Raw genomic sequence first — 13,751 nt, forward strand, 5'->3', positions numbered from 1 at the left:
TATATCTGGGGGAGAGTAGAAGGAAAAGGAAAAAGAACAAGCCAGGAATCAGAGCAAGAAACTAAAGAGACTAAACAAACCTAGCCATCTGAAACCAAGTGCCATCAAAAGTCGTGGGTTTCTAATTCCTCCCAAAGGGCTCTGGGTTGAGTTCAAAGACTGGGCAGGGCCAGAGAGGAAAGAGAGATGAAGAAGAATTCCTCTAGCCCAGAACAAAAACATGCAAATGTGGAGATTGGTACAAAATTGCTACAAAGTCAAGTATAAGAAAGCATTCACTGAACAAAGGAAGGGTAGCAATTGCATAGCCCTGAAGGGACTCACTTTTTCACCTTGGGCCATAGGACATGTACTAATGATAGCACTGCTTCCCTCTCTCCCCTCCATGCTATCATACCTTCTATCTTGGCAGGAGGGGGCTTAAAATTGTGGCTTGTTAGACTGTTTCTGGCAATCCTCACCAACCTCCACACCTCTGAGCCTAGGGGGAAAAAAGGAGGCTGCTCAGCATATTCATCCTATTTACTTCAATAATATTCTGTCTCTTGCCCCTGTTAACTTTGCAGAGGCCATTCCTCTCGGGCCTGTACTCTACTCCTTCTCTATCTTTGCTCTTAAAATCCTTGGCATGCTTCAAAACTCAGCTCAAAGCTCATCTTTGCTATGAATCCTTTCCTGATCCTCTCCTCTAAAAACTACCCTGTATTTACTTTATATATACAAAAACACATATGTATATATACACAATGTATCTATTACACACATATTATATTTACTTATGTGTCCATGTTGTTTCTCCTGATAGATGTAAGCTCCTTGAGGGCAGGGACTCTTTCACACCTAGCACAGTGCCTTGCAGGAAATAGGTGCTTAATAAATGCTCATTGATTGATTGACTTGCCAATTACATACAAATCATATGTGAATATATTTGCAAGTCACCTGTATCATATACATAGATACGGCCTTCCTGAAAAATTACGAGGAAGGGTGCAAATCATGGAAAGTTGCCAAGAGTCATTCAGTCTTTGAAGAGGGACAAGTAGCTAGTCACTTCCAATTCCCAGACTAAATTGTGAATTCTGACCCCTCTTGGGGTCAGAAGATTTAAAGAAGAAAAGGGAAGAAAAGGAAGTACCAAGAGTAAAAGGAAAGAACCCTAGAAAAATCAATGTTGGCTGGAAGGGACAGAGAAAACTAAAGGTCAATCAAAGTAGACTTTGAAGTGCCTTCAAGCACTTGAAGGCTGGCAAAACACATTACATATGCTATTTCATTTGATCCTGCCAACAAACCTGTAAAATAGATGCTATTATTATCCCCATTTTACAGAAAAAGAAACTGAGGCTGAGAGAGGCTAAATGATTTACCCAGGATCACACAGCTAGTAGCTGAGACAGAATTTGAACTCCAGACTCCATGACCTTTGTTCTATGCAGTATGAACAGAATCATATTATAACTTACAAACAGAAACACTTGTAGTCAATTAATTACAAATAATTAGCTATCTCCTAAATGATCTGAACCAAGTGACATTAACGTCAATCACCTAATAATGTATATTAATCAGTAATAGACATTGACTGATCAATATCAGTAATAACTAGGGAGCTTCACAGCTCCAGTAGTTTTTCAGACCTTACCTCTAGAGAAATGCTATTCTAGTACAATGATTTGCAAGGAGTGCTTTAAAGGCACTGTGGTCCATAACTTTGTCATTGTTTTCACCATGTCACTTTCCTTATTGAAAAATCATCAGGAGCTCCCAATATTAATTACAGGATGTCCAAATACACTTCTTCGTCTGGCATTTAAGGCCCTCGACAAATTTGACTTACTAACTTTTAAAATCTTTTAACAAAATCTCACAATTAGAAGAGACCATAGAGGCCATCCACTCTAACCAATCTAGACCTGTATAAGATTCTCCTCTGTGATACTCTCAACAAATACTCATCCACCCTTCACTTGAAGATTTCTAATCAAGTGGAGCACTTTTGGCTAGCTCTAGTTGTTAAGGAATTTTCCCCTCACATCAAGCTAAAATTTATTTTTCTATACTTCAGCCCACTTGTTTCCAGTTCTGATCAATGTGGCCAAGCCAAGCAAGGCCAGTCTCCTATTCCATATAATGGCTCTTCACATACCAGGAAATAGCTATCGTGCCCCACCCCACCTTCACCAGGCTAAATAACCCAGTTCCTTCAACTAACACTTATATGGGATGGTGAGACCCTTCATCACCCTGCTTACTCACTTCTGGGGTCTCCCTCACTTACTAATGTGCTTTCTAAAATACAGCACTCAGAACTCAGCACAATGATCCCACTGTACTCTGTCCTGATCAGGCTACATCTGGATCACATTCCTAGTCTTGGACAATATACCCTATCCAAATGCAGCTTAAGATTACATTACCCAACCCTCCATCTACTATCTCTGTGCCTTTGTTCTGGCCGTCCTCCATGTTTGGAATGTAATCCTTAGTTTCCTTCAAAACTCTGCCTTAAGCATCACTTTTGGGGCGGCTAGGTGGCGCAGTGGATAGAGCACCGGCCCTGAAGTCAGGAGGACCTGAGTTCAAATATGGCCTCAGACCAAACACTTGACCCTGGGCAAGTCACTTAACCCCAACTGCCTAAGCCAAAAAAAAAAAAAAAAAAAAAGCATCACTTTCTACATGAAGTCTTTCTTGATCTGACCAAATGTTAGCACCACCTAAATGTGCATCTTATATCTATTGTGTATGGGTTTTGTACATATTAATCTACATACATGTTATCTCTCTCAGTAGAATGTACATTACTTATCTTACATTAATTAAATTAAGGAGTCAGGGACTGTTACATTTTTGTCTTTGAATCCCCAAAGCCTAGCAAAGTGCCTGGGACCTATCATAGGCAATAAATAAATGTAGCTGATAAATTGATTGATTAACTTTTTAGTTGCTATATCACAGTGGTGCATATGTCCGAGGCATAATAGTATAGCAGATAGAATATAGGACTTGGACTTAAGAAAATCTGGATCTAATGCAGTAGTCAATGACTACAGTAATCTACTGATTGATAAACCCAAAGACTCCAGCTTCTGGGATAAGAACTCACTATTTAACAAAAACTACTGGGAAAACTAGAAATTAGTATGGCAGAAACTAGGCATAGACCAACATCTTACACCATATACCAAGGTAAAGAAAAAATGGGTACATAATTTAGAAATAAAGGCTAACATGATAAGCAAACTAAGAGAGCAAGGAATAGTTGACCTGTCAGATTTATGGAGAACAGAAGAATTTATGACCAAACAAGAGATAAAAAACCATTATAAAATGCAAAATGGATAATTCTGATTACATTAAATTGAAAAGTCTTTGCACAAACAAAGCCAATACAACCAAGATTAGTAGGGAAGCAGAAAGCTGGGAAACAATTTTTTACAACCAGTGTCTCTGATAAAGGCCTCATTTCTAAAATACGCAGAGAAATTTTTAAGAATACAAGTCGTTCCCCAATTGACTGATGGTCTAAGGATATGAACAAGCAGTTTTCAGATGAAGAAATTAAAGCTATCAACTGTTATATAAAAAAATGCTCTAAATCACTATTGATTAGAGAAATGCAAATCAAAACAGCTCTGAGGTAGCATATCATATCTATCAGATTGACTAACGTGACAAAACAGGAAAATGATAAATGTTGGAGAAGATATGAGAAAGTTGGAACATTAATGCATTATTGGTGGAGTTGTGAAATGATCCAACCATTCTGGAGACCAATTTGGAATTATGCCCAAAGGGCTATAAAACTGTGCATACCCTTTGACCCAGCAATACCACTACTAGGTCTATATCCCAAAGAGATCATACAAATGGGAAAGGGACCCACATGTACAAAAATATTTATAGCAGCTCTTTTTGTGATGGCCAAGAATTGGAAACTGAGGGGATGCCCATCAATTGGGGAATGGCTGAACAAGTTGTGGTATATGAATGTAATGGAATACTATTGCTCTAAAAGAAATGATGAACAGGCTGACTTCAGAAAAACCTGGAAAGACTTGTATGGTCTGATGCTGAGTGAAGTGAGCAGAACCAAGAGAACGTTATACACAATAACAGCCACGTTGTGCGATGATTAATATTGATAAACTTCACACTTCCCAGTAATACAAGGATCTAAGACATCTCCAAAGGCCTCAGGATGGAAATGCTATCCACATCCAAAGAAAGAACTATGGAATTTGAATTGCTATTTTTTTTCTCTCCTGTTGAGTTTTGTTTCCTCTTTCTGGTAGTTCCTCCTATTGGTTCTAATTTTTACTTACAACATCACTAATGTGAAAATATGTTTAATAGGAACGTATATGTGGTGGGGAGGAAGGGGGAGAAAAATTTTAAACTCAAAAGCATATGGAAGTGATTGTTGATAAATCAAAATAAATTAATAAAAAATTTAAAAAAAAAGAAATGATGAGCAGGTGGACTTGAGAAAAACCTGGAAAGACTTACATGAACTGATGCTGAGTGAAGTGAGCAGAACCAGGAGAACATTGTACACAGTAACAGCCTCATTGTGCAATGACTAACTTTCATAGGTTTAGCTCTTCTCAGCAATGGAAGTATCTAAGACAACTCCAAAAGACTCATGATGGAAAATGCTATCCACAACCAGAAAAAGAACTATGGAGTCTGAATGCAGATCGAAGCATACTATTTTCCCTCTCTCTTTTTGTTTTGTTTCTTCTTTCTTGTGGTTCTTCCCATTGGTTCTAATCCTTCTTTGTAACGTGACTAATGTGAAAATATGTTTAATATGAATGTATATGAAGAGCCTATATCAAATAACATGCCATCTTGGGGAGGCTGAAGGGGGGAGAGGAGGAGGAAATTTAGAACTCAAAATCTTATGGAAGTGAATGTTAAAAACTAAAAATTAATTAATTTTTAAAAAAAAGAAAATCTGGGTCTAAATTCCATCTCTGACTTTTATTATTTCTGGACAAGTCTAAAAAACAAAAGCAGAGCAGAACTAAAAGTCAAGCAAAGCAGACTTGGAAGCAAAATAATAACTAATATTAACAATAGCTAGTATTTATAGCAATAGCTTGCTGCAGGAAGCACTTAAAGGTTTGTATAGCATTTTACCCATGTTGTCTCATTTGATCTTCACAACACTCCTGTAAGGTAGATGCTGTTATTATCCTCATTATACAGAAGAGGAAACTGGGACGAAGAGAGGTTAAGTAACTTGCCCAGGGTCACAAAGCTAGCAAGTATTTGAAGCAAGATTTGAACTCAACTCCACGATCTGCATCTCTCCAATTCTTTCACAAGGAAAGAATGAGGGAGTTTGTCAAATGCTTTGGTGAACTGTAACTATAGCATCCTCCTGATCTACCTATAAAATAACCCTGTCATAAAAGGAAATTACATTAATCTGGCAGAATCTATCTTTAGTGAAGTCATGTTGGCTCTTTGTGGTCACTGCTTCCTCTTCTAAATATTCAATAGTCATCCCTTTAATAATATAGCATAGAATTTTACTAGGGATTGAAGTTGAGTTCATTGACCTTCAGTTTTCAGATTCTGTTCTCCTTTGTTTTTAAAAACTGGGATGATATTTGCCCTCTTCCAGCTCTGTGAACCCTCTTCCATTCATGATTTTTTGAAACTTCGCCACCACATTTGCCAATTCTTTCAGTACCAGGATTGTAGTTCATTTGAGCCTGGTGACTTGAGCTCACCAAGAGCCAAGTAGAAATTCTCTTATCATATTTTATCTTAGGTTTCCATTCCTTATTAGACAGTTTTGTTCTGTGATTTGTTCCCAAAGATCATCCCATTTGCAGCAAACAAAAGCAAAATTAGTTGAGCAGCCTTATTTTCTATCTGGTACCTGTTATCATCACACTCTAAGATGTATGGGGTATATGGGATGTTAAGGAAGGACTAGCATATCTGGTATGAGGGCTTGCTAAATCCCTTTCAGGGCTGCTTATCCAAGTTTGGTGTCCACCTGCCATCTAACTCTCACCTGAGGCTACAAGAAGCTGCAGCATGCACAGTAGCCACACCCTAATAAAACCATCTTGGCAGATGGACTAAACCAGTGGAGGGTAACTAACAGTCCTCAAACCTATTGGTGACTTAGGGGGACGTCTACCACAAGCAAGTGAAGATTTTTTGAGAACAATTTGTTCCAAGGCCATGAAGGTGGCTAAAGCAGGCACTGTGTAGTGCTTCGGTCAAGCATCAAAGTCACCAAGGTCATCCACTGCATCCCTGGGCCATCACTAGTCTTCTTAACTTTTTTCTTGCCACTGGAGTTTGGTGATTCTGGAAGAGAGAATAAGGCTGATGACTGCAATTCTGCCTCACTTAAATCTAATTCATTTGCAAATAAAGAAGGCAGGCAGAGCCAAGATGGTGGAGTAAAAGCAGTGACTTACTTGAGCTCTCCCCCAAACCCCTCCAAATACCTATTAAAAATGGCTCTAAACAAATTCTAAGGCAGCAGAACCCACAAAAAGACAGAGTGAAACAAATTTCCAGCCAAAGACAGCCTGGATGGTTGATCAGAAAGATATATCGTGCCAGGTGGGGAGAGGAGCACAGTTTGGCGTGGGCGCACAGGCTGCAGCGAACCTGGAGCAGGCCTCAGAGGACTGAATTGCAGGCAACTGTGGTGGTTTCCAGACCTCTCAACCCATGAACTCCAGAGAGAACTTAGAAGATCAGTGGGAAAAGTCTGTTTCTACAGTGGTAAGAGAGAAGCCGCAGGATCCCAGCCCCATTCCCTGGGGTGGCGGCTGCTTCCTGAGCTTCTGGCCCACAGAATGAAGGGAAATCCAGTGGCTAATCAGAGGGGGATTGCAGGGATCTCTCTGCTGCTGCAGGATTCTCTTGCTTTGCCTGTACTTGGATCTGGGTCACAGTTCTGGGTGGCAGTCCTGGGGTGAGGAGGAGCGCTGGCCTGGTGGAGCTTGTAGTGGCTGCAGAGAGAAAACCCTCCTTACAGTTCCAAGATAGAAAAGAGTGCTTGTGGTCACTCATAGACCAGAGCACAGGCCAGGAAAGGAGTAAATACCTTGCCCTTGATCTTGGAAGAGCTGAAAATTTACAGGTCCCTAAAAGTATCTCTGAAAACAACTACACAAAACCCCTGAAGCTTGGGACAGTACATTCTCCACACTGGAAACAGACTCCTACCTTAACAAAGAGTTTATAACTCAAGTAATTGGCTGAGATCATGAGCAAGTAGCGCAAAAAGAGTCAGACTATATTATGTTACTTTGGTGACAAAGAAGATCAAAACACACAACCAGAAGAAGACAGTGAAGTCAAAGTTCCTACATCCAAAGCCTCCAAGAAAAATATGAATTGGCCCCAGGCCATGGAAGAGCTCAAAAAGGATTTTGAGAAGCAAGTAAGAGAAGTAGAGGAAAAACTGAGAGTGATGCTAAGGAGACCCAAAAAAATACTGAAGAAAATAACACCTTAAAAAATAGCCTAACCCAAATGGCAAAAGAGGTCCAAAAAGCCAATGAGGAGAAGAATGCCCTAAAAAGCAAAATTGGCCAAAAGGAAAAGGAAGTACAAAAGCTTACTGAAGAAAATACTTCCTTAAAAATTAGAATGGAGAAATTGGAAGATAGAGACAATTTGAGAAATCAAGGCACTGTAACACTAATCCAAAGGAATAAAAAAATAGAAGAGAATGTGAAATATCTCATTGGAAAAACAACTAACCTGGAAAATAGATCCAGGAGAGAGAACTTAAAAATTATTGGACTATCTGAAAGCCATGATCAAAAAAAGAGCCTAGACATCATATTTCAAGAAATTATCAAGGAAAATTGCCCTGATATTTTAGAACCAGAGGGCAAAATAGAAATTGAAAGAATCCATCGATCACCTCCTGAAAGAGATTCCCAAAGGAAAACTCCTAGGAATGTTGTAGCCAAATTCTAGAATTCCCAGGTCAAGGAGAAGATATTGCAAGCAGCCAGAAGGAATCAATTCAAGTACTGTGGAAACACAACCAGGATAACACAAGATTTAGCAGTTTCTACATTAAGGGTCCGGAGGGCATGGAGTATGATATTCCGGAGGGCAAAGGAGATAGGCCTACAACCTGGAATCACTTACCCAACAAAACTGAGTATAATCCTACGGGGTAAAAAATGGTAATTCAATGAAATAGGGGACTTTCAAGCATTCCTGTGGAAAAGACCAGAGCTGAATAGAAAATTTGACCTTCAAATACAAGACTCAAGTGAAATATGGAAGAGGTAAACAGGAAAGAGAAATCATAAGAGACTTATTAAGGTTGAACTGTTTACATTCCTGCAAGGAAAGATGATATTTGTAACTCATGAGTCCTTTGTCAGTATTAGGGTAGTGGGAGGGAAAATATTATATGTATGTATAGATAGAGGACACAGGGTGAGTTGAAGATGAAGGGGTGATATCTGGAAAATAAAATTAAGGGGTGAGAGAGGATTATACTGGGAGAAGGAAAAAGGAAGAAGTAGAATGGGATAAATCACTTCACATGAAACAGAAAAGACTTTTACAGTGGAGGGGAAATGGGGGAAAGTGAGAGGCAATGAGTGAATCATATTCTCATATATTTGGCTTAAGGAGGAAATAACATACACATTGGGGTATGGAAATCTATCTTACCCTACAGGAAAATAAGGTGGAAAGGGGACAAGAGGGCAGGGGGTTGATAGAGGGGAGGGCAGACTGGGGGAGGGGATAATCAAAAGCAAACACTTCTGAGGAGGGTCAGGATCAAAAGAGAGAATAGAATAAATGGGGGGTAGGATAGGATGAAGGAAAACATACTTAGTTTTTCACAACAGGACTACTATGGAAGTGTTTTGCATGGCTCCACATATATAACCTGCATCGAAATGCTTGCCTTTTCAATGAGGGTGGGTGGGGAGGGAGGAAGGGAGAAAATTTGTAACCCAAAGTTTTAAAAACACATGTTAAAAATAAAAAAAGGGGGGCAGCTAGGTGGCACAGTGGATAGAGCACTGGCCCTGAAGTCAGGACGACCTGAGTTCAAATACGGCCTCAGGCACATAACACTTAACTAACTGTGTGACTCTGGGCAAGTCACTTAACCCCAATTGCCTCACCAAAAAAATTAAATAAATAAATAAATAAATAAATAAATGAATGAATGAATGAATGAATAAATAAATAAATGAATGGATGAATGAATAAATAAATAAATAAATAAATACATAAATAAGTGAATAGATAAATGAATGCATGAATGAATAAATAAATAAAAATTTTAAATTTAAAAAAATTCTAATTCATTTGCAAGTCAAGACATTACACTGTGATGTCATTGGTCCTCTTGGAAAATTAATAGTCAACAAAAACATCACCATACTCTGTTTCCTGAACTAGCCCTTTGTTTATATTCTTTTCCCCAATATGGCTTAATTTTTTCCCGTTTCCTTAGCTTTCCTTGACAGCCACAGCTCATTCTGAGGTTTATTGTTCCTGACATACCTCCTACAAGTCTATGCCATGTTTTTCTATTTGTCTTCCATTATCTGCCTTTGCTTCTGTCTTCTATACACATACTTTTAAAACCTAGGGTTGATAAGTTCCATGAGTATCTATGTAAGTCTCTTTAAATAATTCTTTCTTCTCCTCCTCACTAGACTTTCTCTTTCTATCTCCAGAGTTTCATTCTTGAGCACCTACGATGCCTACCTAGCTGACTTCTACTAAAAATGTTTAGTCCTATCTTTTCTGTGAACTCTTTGAAGTAATGTAAGGTTCATGTCAAACTATCTTCAGCTTTTCCTTCCTTTCCTTCTCTACCACTAATTCTAGGCAAAGTGGATAAAGTGATTAGATTGGAATCAAGAATACCTGAGTTCAAAATTTGCCTCAGACACTTTTTGGTTATGTGACCCTGGACAATTCACATCCAGCCTGAGTTTCCTTAATTATAAAATAATGGAGGTAGGGGATGGACTCAATGGTCTCTAAGATTCCTTCCAGCTCTAAATATATGAACCTACAATCCTATGGTCACTCCCCACCCAGACTCTATTCTCTAGCCAAATTGGTCTCCCCTAAATACACCTCACATATAACCTATATCCTTGCATCTTCTAGTCTAGAAGGTCTCCCTATTCCAGTTCAAATCCTACTTATTCTTCCAGTTTCCTTTTGTGTTATTCATCTGGCACTTAATGATATACCACTCTGCATTGCTATCTTTTTTATTTATATATGCTTTATCTATCCAAGATTATATTATATAATGGTAGATAGTATGTTAAACTTAGAATCAGAAAGACCTAGGTTAATATCTCATTTCTGATATTTACTAGCAATAGTCACTTAATCTCTCTGAGTCTCAGTTTCCTCATTTGTAAAATGTAATAATACCTGTAGTACCTACCTCAAAGGATTATTATAAGACTCAGAAGAAATAATATATGCAAAATTCTCTGCAAACAATAAAGCTCTATGTAAATGTCATCATTATTATTATAACCTTGAGGACAGTGAACATGATATCTACTTCCTTATTTCTCCCTTTACAACTTACAAATAAATAGGTGCTCAAATATTTGTTGAATATATTCTAAATTATCTGGTCCCAAAATATAAGGGTGGGATGCTTTAGTGTTCCAATCGGGACAGAAAAAAAAGAAGGGAATAAAGGGAGGCTTTATGATGGTAAAGTCACCAGCCCCACAAAAAGGCATACACAGTGCCTTGAAAGCAATGGCTGTTTTTGCCTTCCTTTGTATTCTCAGCATTGAGTATAGTGCCTGGCACATAGGAAGTGTTTAATAAATGCTTACATACTTGACTTGCTGCTCCTGCCACAACCACAGCCAACCTAGTTAAGGAGAGATATGATTGAATTTGTCTTAACGCTATACTGTGACTACCTACAATCACAAGGAAAGAGGAGAGGGAATTTTAAAAAGAAGAGGAGGGAGAGGAAGTCCAAGAGCATAAAGCACTTTCCAGAAGGACATCAAATGTGAAACTCTCATCGCTTGTCTTCTCCATTTCCATCTTCATCTATACTTGTAAATCCAGGGTTCTGCCCCCTCTAATCCCACTCATCTCCCAATTTTTATGCCCTTACCACAAGGGACATGAATCATAGTGTTCAACACTTCTGGAGGGGTGAGGTAATCAGGAAAAGAAGGGCTAGGGGTACCTAGACACTACCTACAAAAAAATGGTTTTGGGTTTAGAAAATTTGAGAATCCAGTGCCATACCAACCAAACTACCAAAAAATTATTTTATAGAGTTAGAAAAAATAATAACAAGATTCATTTGGAAGAACAAAAGGTCCAGAATATCAAGGGAACTAATGAAAAGAAATGCAGAGGAAGGTGGCCTAGCCATTCCAGATCTTAAATTGTATTATAAAGCAGTAATCATCAAACCTGCTTGGTACTGGCTAAGAAATAGAGTGGTGGAGCAGTGGAATAGGTTAAGTATGCAAGACACAGTAGTTGACTATAGTAATATATTATTTGATAAACCCAAAGACCCCAGCTTCAGGGATAAGAACCCACTCTGAAAAAAACTGCTGGGAAAATTGGAAAAGAGTATGGCAGAAACTAGGCATAGACCAAAATCTCACACCATATACCAAAAAAAGTCAAAATGGGTACATGATATAGATATAAAGGCTGATACTATAAGCAAACTGGGAGAGCAAGGAATAGTTTACCTGTCAGATCTATGGAGAACAGAAGAATTCATGACCAAACAGGAGATAGAGAACATTACAAAAAGCAAAATAGATAATTTTGATTACATTAAATTGAAAAGTTTTTGCACAAACAAAGCCAATGCACCTAAGATCAGAAGGAAGGTAGAAAATTGGGAAAGAATTTTTACAACCAGTCTCTCTGATAAGGGCCTCATTTCTAAAATATATAGAGAATTAAGTCAAATTTATAAGAATACAAGCCACTCCCCACTTGATAAATGGTCAAAGGATATGAATAGACAGTTCTCAGATGAAGAAATTAAAGCCATCTATAATCATATGAAAAAATGCTCTAAATCACTATTGATTAGAGAAATACAAATCAAAACAACTCTGAGGTAGCACATCACACCTATCAGATTGGTCAAGATGACAAAACAAGAAAATTATAAATGTTGGAGAAGATGTGGGAAAATTGGAACACTAATGCATTGTTGGTGGAGTTGTGAAATGATCCAACCATTTTGGAGAGCAATTGGGAACTATGCCCAAAGGGCTATAAAAATGTGCATACCCTTTGACCCAGCAATAGCATTTCTAGGGCTATATCCCAAAGAGATCATACAAATGGGAAAAGGACCCACATATACAAAAATATTTATAGCAGCTCTTTTTGTGATGGCCAAGAATTGGAAATTGAGGGGATGCCCATCAATTGGGGAATGGCTGAACAAGTTGTAGTGTATGAATGTAATGGAATACTATTGCTCTATAAGAAATGATGAACAGGCTGACTTCAGAGAAACCTGGAAAGACTTGTATGGTCTGATGCTGAGTGAAGTGAGCAGAACCAAGAGAATGTTGTACACAATAACAGCCACGTTGTGTGATGACTAATACTGATAAACTTAACTCTTCCCAGCAATACAAAGATATAAGACATCTCCAAAGGCCTCAGGATGGAAAATGCTATCCACATCCAAAGAAAGAACTATGGAATTTGAATGCAGATTGAAGCATACCATTTGCTATTTTTTTTCTTCTGTTGAGTTTTGTTTCCTCTTTCTGGTGGTTCCTCCTATTGGTTCTAATTCTTACTTACAACATCACTAATTTGAAAATATGTTTAATAGGAATGTATATGTATAGCCTATATCAGATTGTGTGCTGTCTTGGGGAGGGTAGTGGGGAGGAAGGGGGAGAAAAATTTTAAACTCAAAAGTATATGGAAGTGATTATTGATAAATCAAAATAAATTAATAAAAAATCAAAAATTTAAAAATTTAAAAAAAGAAAATTTGAGAGTTGTTGACCTATTTGCATTGACACATGCTACTCTGTGTGCAGCTCATAAAATTTTCAAGGAAACTTGAAATGATCCTGCCTTGAGTCACAAATGGACAAGAAACATCAATTTATGAATGATACATGAACATTTTGGAAAGTACTTGCATCTTATGATTGATTGTGGCTTAGACAACAAGCCCTAAAGAACATGAAACACAATCAAATATTAATAACTTAATCAAACACCAGGACTTGGCAGTGTTGCAAGGATAATTTTTTCACATATACAAAGGGTTTTTTTTTTCATGCACTCAATGACAAATATTAACATATCCCTATTCCTCTTACCTTGGAACCAACTGAAGAGTATGCCAGAATTGATTGCACAGTATGTATAGAATCCATCTAAAAGGGAGAAAAACATTTTGAACTTGAAAAGAACCAAATTGCTCCAAATATTCTCCTTGGTCTGTCCCTGGGAGTTTTGTCCTGGAACAATGGCATTAAGAGTCTAAATCAATCCTCATGAAGAGACTTTAGATTTTGGCAATAATGGGTAAAAGGGAAACAGTTCTGTGGCTTAGAGATAACAGCTGGCAGGATTAAACATGTTCAAAGACCAAGGTACAGAACACTTATAGAATCACATTCTACCCTTACTTTTCTTCTATTGGAAAAACAACAGTGCTGAATAAAATATCTGCCATTTCATCAGAGAATCATCTCATGTTATCCAGA

The sequence above is a fragment of the Vombatus ursinus genome, unplaced genomic scaffold (assembly GCF_900497805.2).
Source record: "Vombatus ursinus unplaced genomic scaffold, bare-nosed wombat genome assembly UNPS02015255.1, whole genome shotgun sequence".
NCBI lineage: Eukaryota > Metazoa > Chordata > Mammalia > Diprotodontia > Vombatidae > Vombatus > Vombatus ursinus.